The sequence below is a fragment of the Theropithecus gelada genome, chromosome 14 (assembly GCF_003255815.1).
Source record: "Theropithecus gelada isolate Dixy chromosome 14, Tgel_1.0, whole genome shotgun sequence".
Lineage (NCBI taxonomy): Eukaryota > Metazoa > Chordata > Mammalia > Primates > Cercopithecidae > Theropithecus > Theropithecus gelada.
Window position 1 is genome coordinate 24807623 of NC_037682.1, and position 12486 is coordinate 24820108.

The following is a 12486-nucleotide window of genomic DNA, read 5'->3' on the forward strand; positions in this document are numbered from 1 at the left end:
CGAGCATGAGGTAGGTCTGGCCACTACACACTGACAGGCGCACCAGCTGCTGTGGTGGGGCAGGCAGCTCCAGGTGCCGGCACAGGTGCTAGCTCTATGTAAGGCTATGGCTGGATTAGAGGTACCACAAGCAGCTTCCACTGCAGGCACCTCTGTGTGGACAGGGGGAATGCAGTGGTGCCCAGAAGTTTGGAAACACAAGGAACTGCAGAGCCCCAGAGAGGGTGTCACAGCCCTGGCTCAGGGAGCCCCTAGGTCTTTTATCCTTCTTGTTGCCTGCAATGTGATGAGCAGCAGGGGAGTGATTCAGTCCTGTTTGTGTTACAGCTCTTTCAGTCCCACCATTTGGTGGGTCTGGAGTACTTGTCCCACATCCATAAAGAATGAGGTACATGGACAACTGGAGGCTGAGCAAGGTGGAGAGGAGCTTTCTTGAGTGATAGAACAGCTCTCAGAAGACCCAAAGTGCATAGCTTGTTTCCTCAGGAGAGACCCAAAGTGGATAGCTTGTTTCCACAGGCAGGTCATCCTGAGAATGTCCAGCTCTAAGTGGAGAGGAGAGCTGTAGTGGGTAACTCTGTGGGTAACTCTTTTCCACAGGCAGGTTCTCCCAATAAAGAAACCCTAAGTTGGTAGCTCCTTCCCATAGCTGGTAGTCTCAATGTCTCTGTGAGTCTGGCTGAGTCGGGGGTTTTTATGGGCTCAGAAGGGAAGACGTGCATGCCGATTGGTCCATAGGCGACCAAGGGCAGGCTGAAAAAAGCACCATGAACTCCGACTCCAGGCCATGGACTCCACCCAGAATTTGTAGCCTAGACCCCAGGCTTCAGGCCATCCCTAGCTTGAAGGTGGGGTTTCCCCAGCGACCCGCTCCTTTCTGCCCAGGGACCTGTCTACCTTCTGCCATCAACATGCCATCCACAGCCACAGGCTGTTCCTGCCACCTCCCAGCCTTCTTCCTGCACTCGTCAGGGTCCAAAATCCAGAGGGGACCAAGGTGGCAGGGGGCTGGGCATGTCAGCACTGCCCCAAGTGCATGCACAGCTGGCTGGGTCACAAGAGAGCCTGGGCTCAGCCACAAGTTTGCTTTGCACTGGAGTGGGTGCTGGGAACAGGGAGAGGCCAGATAACAGTAGCAGGATCTTCCAAGCCTATGGATGTAGGGTCTTCCTAGGCCCCCAAGAGTGCAGCAATGCCTGGGTCAGAGCCATTGCTGGGTGGCTGCAGCTGTTCCTGGGAGTATGGGGCTCCCAACCTGCCAAATTGTTAGGGTGCAGGGCTCTCATCTCTGCCTGACTCCTGCTGGCTACCCAGAGCATGCAGTCCCAGCAGTGACTCCCCTGCTGCAACCAGCATCCCCACAGTGGTCATTGCAGATGGGTTGTCACTGCTATCACTTTGACCCGCCATCTTATAAGGGAAAGTTACTTAACACTAGATACTGACCATATGCATTTCCGTTGTTCCTATACTGACATTAGAATCTTAAAACTTGTTTAAGAATTGCTTAAGCAGATTCTGAATTCCAGCAGAACATCTGATACCAACCAGTTTAAGGACCCCCAAAGAGGAACCAAATCATCCTGAGAATACAATTTCTTCAACTTCCTGTCCCATGACTTCACCCTGCAATCTTCCACCAGTCAATGATTACCACACCCACACTCAGACTCATACCAGAACCCTTAAAAACTCTAGCCCCCAAACTCCTTGAGGAGGCAGATTTGAGGTTTCCTCACATCTCTTCTTTGGTAGCTTTACAATTAAACCCCTTTCTCTACTGAAACCCAGTGTCTCAGCATACTGACTTGACATGCACGTTGGGCAACAGAACTGTTATGGTTACAGAACCATGAAATAAACCTACTGCCAAAGAGAAAAGATGAGATTTCTAACTATTAGTGAGCCTTAGTATTTAAGCATCATGCTTAAACCTTAAATGAGACTCTTTTAGCTTTCATATCAAGCCTGGATGGTAGGCAAGAGCCAAGGGCAGGTGTTCTGAATTCTACATAAAGGTTTGAAACCACATTTGCCTACTATGGGACACCAAATTCCTTACCCTTCCTATAATGTAAAGGATACATATAAGGGAGAGTTAATATGTGTCCTGATCTAATGTTTACTACAAGATAGCATTCTTTATTTTAATTATGTAGTTTTGCTTTTTAGAAAATATTGGCTCTTTGATTCAGGCATGTGGAAAGGCCACAGAGATTGAGTGCAACTAAGAAACTCGATTTGTACTGTTTCCATGTGAAAAGTCTGGCTTTGTTATTTAGTATATTGTGCCCTTGTTCTTTGCCCTTAATCCAATTATATTGATATTATAGATATAATTGAACATGAAGCTAAATGGGAGGCCCCCTATTTCCCCTTGTGAGCCCCAAAGATTTGACACAGGTCTCAGTTAATATAGAAAGTTTATTTTGCCAAGGTTGAGGATCCTCACCTGTGACACAGCCTCAGGGAGTCCTGATAACATGGGCCCAAGGTGGTTGGGGTACAACTTGGGTTTATACATTTTAGGAAGACAGGAGACAACAATATATGTAAGAAGTACATTGGATTGGCCTGGAAAGGCAGGACAACTTGAAGCAAAGGCAAGAAGACTCAAAGCAGGGAGAGGCCTTCCAGGTCACAGAGAAGTGAGAGACAAAGGCTGCATTCTCTGGGTTTCTGATTAGTCTTTCCAAAGGAGGCAACCAGATATGCATTTATCTTAGTGAGCAGAGAGATAACTGAATAGAATGGGAGGGAAGTTTCCCCTAAGCAGTTTTCACCTTGAGTTTTCCTTTCAGTTTAGTCATTTTGGGGGCCCAAGATACTTTCCTTTCATGCCCTACAGAGAACATGGCTCTGTTTGAAGCATCTTACAGTGTAGCACATATTCACATTTAAATATTTGGAGCTACTTACACGAGAAATGTCCAGCTTAGACCAATCATTATACTCAACATTTTAAAGTAGTAAGACCTATAGTACATCCGGAAGAAACATGAAGACTCACATAAGGTCTGGGTTTTAACACATACTTTGAAACTTCCCTAAATATCAATTTCTTTCTGTTAAACAATGATTCATTCCAGGCAGTTCTTTTAAAATTGTTTTTAGGATTGTATGAAATAAAACATTAAAAAGTAGTTTTTTACACTTTTTTTGCTAGCTTGGAGGTAGCCAAATAGAGTCTGTTAAATGAAATCAAAAGCAGAAGTATTTAAAATGCACAAAGGCGGGAGATTGTACCTAAATAAAAAGTTGACATTCTTTAAAATGTTTATTTTTCATCATGAAATTTTAAATACAAGCTGCATTTCTACAAGGCTCAATTTACCAACCTCTTTAGGAGATCCTGTTTAACTGGAAGAAGTTTGACAAATTTGGTGGCCATGTGTTATATGGATATTTTAACAAAAAGATAAACAACTCATTGAGTTACCTTTGACTCTAGAGGGATATAACACTTTTAGGTGGAAACCTGCAATATACTTGGACAGCTGCATAATGACTAAAATTAGCATGGATTTACATAGTGCACAACTTCATTCGAATTTTGATGCTTTGGAAAGGAACAGAAGGTTGTAAATTTCCTAAGGGAAAGTCTCTCGAGAGTGTGAAGGTCTTAAACAAAATCAGCCCAATGTGAGAGGCATGTTGTGAATGGCTGAAAGGACATAAACAGAGTTCATCAAGCAACAAATGTATTGCCTTTTTTTTCTTTCTTTCTTTTTTTTTTTTAAAGTGACCTACTTCTGTGATACAAGCACTCTTACACTACTAGGGACACAAATATCAGGTGGCCTCTCTGTTCTGCTTGTTGAGAAATGACGCAGAATAAGCCTGCTCACTCAATATATATGGCCATACATTTTTCGTATAAATACTTGTATGAAAAAGAGGAGGAAATTAGGAAAAAGAGGAGAAAACAAGAATGGGAGAATAGGGAAGGTAGAGTAGAGAAGAGGAGGGAAGAACAGAAGGGTTGGAGATGGGTGGACCAAAAAAGAAGAAAAATAGTGTGGAATCTGTTTTATTTTTATGGTTAGCAGTCATAAGGATGTGGGTCCAAAAGATTCTGGACTACAAGCTGCTAAGAGGTAGTTTACTCCATGATATGGTTTGGTTCTGTGTCCCCACCCAAATCTCTTGTTGAATTGCAATTCCCAATGTTGGGGGAAGGACCTGGTAGAAGGTGATTGGATCATGGGTGTGGATTTTCCCCTTTCTGTTCTCATGACAGTGAGTGGGTTTTCATGAAATTCGATGGTTTAAAAGTGTATGGCAATTTCCTCTTCACTCTATCTCTTCCTCCTCCTGCCATGTAAGTTGCCTTGCTTCCCCTCCACCTTCCACAATGATTGTCAGTTTCCTGAGGTCTCCCAAGCCATACAGAACTGTGAGTCTACTAAACATCCCTTGCTTTTTCCAGTTTCAGATAAGTCTTTATAGCAGTGTGAGAACAGGCTAATACACTCTGCCAGATATTTTGCGACCTGCCCCATTTTCAGCCACACTCTTCATATGGGGATAAGAAATGACTCTTTTCCTCCAGTTGATGCCAGTGTTGGGATCTTCTACCTGAATTTGTGAGTAAAGTACAAAGTTGTCCAGGACAGTGGGTTTCCATAGAGGTCTTCAAACTTCAGAAGCAACAGTACAACATAGCAAAGTGGTTTTCAAAACTTTTACCACCATGGTTTCTTCTAGTATTTTCTTTCATGTGAACCCAATATTTTTTTCCTACTGAACAGAGCCCATAGACTTAATAATAGCATGTTTTCCATGTTTTTATTTATCAACCAGATAAATTATTCCCTTGTTCTTCCAGATTGATGTTAAACACATGGTTACCTCCTTGAGTTTACTTGAATCCAACCACAATGGCACTTGATCATTCAAATAGGCTTTGTGTTATTATGAATGATGACAGTCACTGCCTTTTTGAAATATTGAAATTAACACATGGTATTACTTAAGCATGAGATTAATACACATGCAAAATTATATTAAAGTAGATGTGAAAATGAATTCAGATAAATCTTCAGATCAGCTAAATGAATAAATAACTAGGTAAATGAAGTTGAAAAGGGACCCTATTTGGTCTGTTCTCACACTGCTATGAAGAAATACCTGAGACTGGTTAATTCATAAAGAAAAGAGATTCAATTGACTAACATTTTTGCATGGCTAAGGAGGCCTCAGGAAACTTACAATCATAGTGAAATGAACCTCTTCACAGGGCAGCAGGAGAGAGAATGAGTGACAACAGTGGAAATGCAAGACACTTATAAAACCATCAGATCTTGCGAGAACTCACTCACTATCAAGAGAATGGCATGGGGGAAACCATCACCATGATTCAATTATCTCCACCTGGTCCTGTCTTTGACACGTGGGGATTATGGGGATTATAATTCAAGGTGAGATTTGGATGGGAACACAGAGCCAAACAATATCACTCCCTCCTGACCCCTCCAAAATCTCATGGCCTCAACTTTCAAACCAATAATGCCCTTCCAACAGTTCCCCAAAGTCTTAATTCAGTATTAACCCAAAAGTCAAAGTTCAAATTCTCATCTGAGACAAAGCAAGTCCTTTCTGCCTATGATCCTGTAAAATCAAAAGCAAGTTAATTACTTCCTAGATACAATGGGAGTTCAAGCATTACGTAAATACACCCATTCTAAATGGGAGAAATCGGCCAAAACAAAGGGGCTGCAGGCCCCATGCAAGTCCAAAATCCAACAGGGCAGAAATTAAACCTTAAACTTCCAAAATGAGCTCCTCTGATTCAATTTCTCACATTCAGGGCACACTGATGCAAGAAGTGAGCTACCATGGGCTTGGGAAGCTCTACGCCTGTGGCTTTGCAGGGAATAGCAGCCCTCCTGGCCTCTTTCATGGGCTGGAATTGAGTGTCTGTGACTTTTCCCAGCACACAGTGCAAACTGTCAGTGGATCTACCATTCTAGGGTCTGAAGCATGGTGGCCCTCATCTCACAGCTCCACTAGGCAGTACACTAGTGGGGACTCTGTGTGGGAGTTCCAACCCCGCATTTCCCATCTGCACTGCCCTAGCAGAGGTTCTCTATGAGGGCTATGCCCCTCAACAAACTTCTGTCTGGACATGCAGGTATTTCCATACATCCTCTGAAATCTAGGTGGAGGTTCCCCAACCTCAATTCTTCTGTGCACCCTAAGGATCAACACCACATGAAAGCTGACAAGTCTTGGGGCCTGCACCCTTTGAAGTGATGGCCTGAGCTATATCTTGGCCCCATCTTAAAAAGTCCAGCTGGAATGCAGGACACCAAGTCCCAGGACTGCAAAAAGCAGCAAGGCCCTCAGCTCGGCCCATGAAACCAGTTTTTTTTCTCCTAGGCTTCTTGGCCTGTGATGGGTGGGGCTGCTGTGGAGACCTCTGACATATCCTGGAGATATTTTCCCCATTTTCTTGGTGATTAACATTTTGCTCCTCATTACTTATGCAAAGTTCTGTGGTGAGCTTGAATTTCTCCTCAGAAAATGAGGTTTTCTTTTCTATTGCATCATCAGGCTGCAAATTTTCCAAAGTTTCATGCTCTGCTTTCTTTTCAAACATAAGTTTCAATTCCAAACCATATCTTTGTGAATGCATAAAACTGAATCGCTTCTAAAAGAACCCACATTACCTCTTGAATGCTTTGTTGCCTAGAAATTTCTTCTGTAAATCATCTCTCTCAAGTTCAAAGTTCCACAGATCTCCAGGGCTGGGGCAAAATGCCACCAGTCCCTTTGCTAAAGCATAGCAAGGGTGACCTTTACCACAGTTCCCAACAAGTTCCTCATCTCCATTTGAGACCACCTCAACGTGGTCTTCATTTTCCATATCACTATCAAAATTTTGGTCAAAGCCATTCAACAAGTGTCTACGAAGTTCCAAACTTTCCCACATTTTTCTCTCTTATTCTGAGCCCTCCAAACTGTTCCAACCTCTGCCTGTTACCCAATTCCAAAGTCACTTCCACATTTTCAGGTATCTTTATATCAGCACCCAACTCCTGGTACCAATTAACTACATTAGTACATTCTCAGCCTGCTATGAAGAACTGCCTGAGGCTGAGTAATTTATTTAAAACAGAAGTTTAATTGACTCCCAGTTCCCCATAGATGGGAAAGCCTCATGAAACTTACAATCATAGCAGAAGATGCTTCTTCACAGGGTGGCTGGAGAGAGAATGAGATGCTTATAAAACCATCAAATCTCATGAGAATTGACTCACTATCATGAGAACAGCATGGGGAAACTGTCCCCATGATTCAATTACCTTCACCTGTTCCCACCCTTGACATGTGGGGATTATGGGGATTATAATCAAGTTGATTTGGGCAGAGACACAGAGCCAAACCATATCAGCCCCCTTGGGGCCTCCTGAAAATCTTAAAAGAAGTTTAAGAATTTTTTCTCTCTTGTCTCACTGATTCTGTTATGTGGTCCATTCTCCTTCCTCACTGTCTCAGATAAGTAGAAAGATGCAGTAGAAGGTAGAAGCAATGGTTGGAGCATCCAGTCCTGCTCCTAGCTGGACATGAGATTTTAGGGTGCTACTCTGTCTCCCATGAGCTCTGGTTTTCCATCTATTAAATGAGGACATTGGGTTGTGTGATCCTGCTATCTCTTCCTATTCTTTAGTGCTGTGATATTTTTTAAGCACTACTTTCTCGGAGCCTCATTTTTCTTATCTATAAAAATGGGAAGAATGCCTACCTCATAAGGTGACTTGAAGGATTAGAAGATAGTAATCAAGTATTTCTTCCTATAAAGTCTATTTTGTTCCTGAATTTAGTTAGCAAGAATTCACAGAGCAAGTTGAGATAAAGAGTATAACACTATTTGAATCTATTTGAGTTCAATATTTTATATAGCAAGTGAATTTTGGGTAGTAAGTATTCATTAAATGTTTTTAGTTCCTAGATATCTATGAAAGCAGCTTACATATAAGGCAACCTTCACTAAAGATTTACTCTTGTTTCCTTGACCCTGAGGCTAAAGACAACCTTGTTCAGCTTTGCAGCCCTGGCATCTAGCATAGTACCTAACAGTCAGGAGGTGCCCAGTGGATATTTGTGGCTTTCAGGAAAGTAATGAGACCCTGCTAAGCCTTTTCTGTAAAATATTCAATAATATCTATCCCCAATTGAGCTATCGTAAAGAATGGTCAAAAGATCAAATTCAAAAAAGGTAAAATCACAACTCTCATAGAGATATAAAATGAACAGACGTTAAAGACTTTTTATAGCTCATTTATCAATGAGAGAACCACAGTATTATAGCCACTTCAAAGGAAAATCCGCAATAAAGACACAAGCATAAATGAGAAATATTGAAATAGATATGTTAATGCAAGCAAAACTAGCTTCTTCCACAGTGGAGAAGGAAGTCAAATGAACCACACTATTGAACAGAAAAAAATTTCTACAGAGAAAAATTATTTTGCATTTCTAGCAGTTATTTACAATTTGCAGAGTTGTAAATTCTGTAGACTTCTTCCATAGAATCACCTTCTGATAAGCAGAAGGGTGTACTAAATATAATATATAGTTTTCCATCGACGCACCAATTTTTCCCTAGTGAATAAATTACATAATGCATGGAAATTGCTTAACTGGTACCTAGCTTATAGAGGATCTCCAATAGATGGGTACTTTATTAAGTTTTAACAATGGCATATGAGAGTGGTAGATTAAGTGTCTTCTAGGTATTTCATCAATTGAACAAGAATTGGACAATGACTTATTCTACATTCCAACTTTGATCTTCATTCTCCCATGTAATTCAGGACTTTTTTCTTTCTTTTTCTTTCTCTCTCTCTCTCCTCTACCCTACCCCATCTCTTTTTAATTAGTTCTACTATGTTTTCTTACTATGTACCAGGAAGGATCTGCAAATTGCTGAATATGTTAAGACACTTCCCTCTAAACTTATTATCCTAAATATTCCTAGACACATTATCCTAAATATTCCTGTAATAAAACAGAATGACATTGATCAAAACCAAGTCTGATAAAAAAATTTACAAAGATTGTTTATTCATAAACTTGTGGCAAGGGGATACTTCTGCTATATCTTTCATTTAAGTAAAGTTTCCAAAGTGTTAGGAAGGGAAGTACATGTTAAGATATAAAATGAGAAAACAGTCAGACTTACCTGATTGGCAAATGTCCTGTTAAGATGGGATTTTGGAAACTAGAGAGGCTTTCTAAATGGTATATTTTACAAGTATTGGTTGGCTGCAAGGGGGCACTTGTGCAGTTTGGGGATGTTTCAAATGAGAGAAGTTTAATGTGGGGGGCAGAGGGTTTTCTGTAGCTGACTGTTTCCGGGAACAAGAGGGTATTAATGGGTGGTTTGTCATATCATAATAAATCTTATGGGCTGGTCAAAGAGAACTACCATGGCTGACAGTTTCTTAATAAAAATTAGTTAATATAAGAGAGTGTTAAATTAAATAAGTAATATAGTTTAGATGCACAGGAAGTTATTTTTGTTAAATTTAGTTAAAAGAGTACTGTAAATTCTAAATAGATGTGCAATTTCAGGCCAAAACAAATGTAATGGAGAAAAAAAATATGTGATGTCAAATAACAAAATTTCAACAATTTGGGTTTGACAATCTAATTGACTTTTATTAATTATTCATGAATTGGGCAGCATCTTATCTATAAAAATAGGAATGCACTTCATTGAATATAGCAGAACAGTCAGTTTTTGAAAGGTAGCTTGAGCAAAAACAAGTAAACAGCATAGACATAAAAGCAGATTGGTTAACGTCAGGTTACTTTCCTTGTTAGGCAAGTTGAAGTAGAGGAGACTTCCTTATCATGCTGGGTCAGGATGACTGGCCCTTTTTCAGATGGTTTATGTGATTCTCTTGTTATTTTGGAAAAAAAAAAAAAGCACTGTTTGGAGATTTTCCTGTTTTTTGCATGACAACATGAGTGGCTCCATTTTCCTTTGGTCTACTGGGGCCTATTGCAGGAGTTTAGTCCAAAACAATAGCCTTCTACAAATTTTATTTAATAGTTGTTAAGGTGTTTCATCATAATTATGATATATTGTGACAGGAAATTCATTATCTAGTGGGTTTTTTTTTTGAATTCTTCATTAGCCTAGTGCCAAAATAACTCTTTTCATTTGTCTTAGGCCAGATTCAACACAAAAAATATTTTAATATTTTGATATTAATTATTTAAACAAAACAAAGCAGTAATCAATGGTCTTCCCCACCATCTGACTAAAACAAGAGAATATTGTATTCAGTTTCAGTTTAAATGGACTTGTCATCTAACTTCCCCTATTTATAAGTCTTTGCTTTACAATTTGTTGCGGGAAGTCAAGGACCCCGAATGGAGGGACTGGGCCGTGGCAGAGGAAAATAAATTGTCAAGATTTCATTTTAATGTGAACATACATCAGTTCCCAAATAATACTTTTATAATTTATTATATCTGTCTTTACTTCAATCTCTGAATGTAAATTGTGAAGATTTCATTTTAATATGGACGTTTATCAGTTCCCAAAATTAATACTTTTATAATTTCTTATGCCTGTCTTTACTTTAATCTCTTAATCCTGTTATCTTCATAAGCCGAGAATGTACATCACCTCAGGACCACTATTGTGTTAACTATACAAATTGATTGTAAAACGTGTGTTTGAACAATATGAAATCAGTGCACCTTGAAAAAGAACAGAATAACAGTGATTTTCAGGGAACAAGGGGAGACAACCATAAGGTCTGACTGGCTGTGGGGTCGGGCAGAATAGAGCCATATTTCTCTTCTTGCTGAGAACCTATACATGGACATGCAAGTGGGGAAGATATTGCTAAATTCTTTCCCTAGCAAGGAATATTAATAATTAAGACCCTGGGAAAGGAATGCATTCCTGTGGGGAGGTCTATAAATGGCCACTCTGGGAGTGTCTGTCTTATGTGGTTGAGATAAGGACTGAAATACACCCTGGTCTCCTACAGTACCCTCAGGCTTATTAGGGCTGGGAAAAAATCCCGCCCTGGTAAATTTGAGGTCATACCGGTTCTCTGCTCTTGAACCCTGTTTTCTGTTTTTTAAGATGTTTATCAAGACAATAAGCTGAACATAGACCCTTATTAGTAGTTCTGTTTTGCCTTTTGTCCTGTTTCCTCAGAAGCGTATGATCTTTGTTCTCCTTTTTGCCCTGTGAAGCATGTGAGCTTTGTGACCTACTCCCCATTCATACACACCCTCCCCTTGGAAACCCTTAATAAAAACCTGCTGGTTTTGCGGCTCAGGTGGGCATCACGGTCCTACCAATATAGGATGTCACCCCCGAAGGCCCAGCTGTAAAATTCCTCTCTTTGTACTCTTTTTCTTTATTTCTCAGCCGGCCAACACTTATGGAAAATAGAAAGAAACTATGTCGAAATATTGAGGAAAGGTTCTCCTGATAACACTTTGAAAAATGAGGCTAACAAAAGCATCTGCTAGACAGTGTGGATAGTAAGGTCTTAAGAAATATTACTGTGCTGATTGAATAAAATAATATATGTAAATGCAACTCACATAGCCCCAGGCCCATGGTAATGTCTCAGATGTTAAATTCCTTTCCACCTTCTTAGGGCATGCAGTAACAAGCAAATTTTAATCAAAACTATTATATTGAGTCTCTAATCAATAAACTTTTATTTAGCCTTTACCAGCCACCTGGAGATCTACTACTAGGTGTAATTGTATTTACAAAATGATCATAACATTTGATATAGTTTTTAAAAGAGAAAATATTTTTCCCATTACTTTCTATCATAAAAAAATAAAAATGGTGTGTGTGTGTGTGCGTGTGTGTGTTTAGTGTGAGCTCTAGGTGTTAAAATCTACCAACATTTATTGACCATTAAATAATACTAATTATATCTTTTTATTCTATTTTATGTAGGAGTTACTGGAAAAGCAAGAATAACTTATGCGGATTAACAATATGGAAACATCCTGAAACTACTTTGGAATCGCCATAAATTAAGTGGGTTCAAGTTTTGCAAACAGAGAAACGGGTCCATGAACAATTTGCTACAGGTAAGTGAGAGGTATAATTTCCTCCATTAGAATCCTTCAAAGATTCATTGACTATGAGGTTGTTAATTACATTTCAGACAATTATAATTCTCCTTTGCTACAGCTAACAGCTTCTTTTCTCTCCCGAATGTACACATGTGGATGCCGGCATATGGCTAAATGTCTGGCCATTTCATCTTGTTCATTTGGGCTTCAGTCAGTTACAAAAGGAGAAAGGAGGGGGAAAAAGTTGCCACCTCATAAAACTTTTACCAGTAGTGATTTATGCAGAAGGGTGGGAGTCAAACTGTTTCTCGAACAGATGTTTCTGAGCACGACCCCAGGAGTTGAAAGAGTGGCAGATTGTCCTGCTTGGGATTCAGAAAGAAACAGGCAGACAAATGGTGATGCCCCGGC

The 12486-nt window shown here is 40.0% G+C and overlaps 1 protein-coding gene across 2 annotated transcripts in view; it reads left to right on the forward strand.

Annotated features, from left to right (window-relative positions):
- LRRC4C (leucine rich repeat containing 4C) overlaps positions 1 to 12486 on the forward strand; it is a 1320805-nt gene that overhangs the window by 767515 nt on the left and 540804 nt on the right. For both annotated transcript variants that reach the window (XM_025356748.1, XM_025356749.1), the window contains one exon: positions 11954 to 12090. The gene's annotated coding sequence lies outside the window, so the exon portion shown is untranslated. The remainder of the gene's footprint in view (positions 1 to 11953; positions 12091 to 12486) is intronic.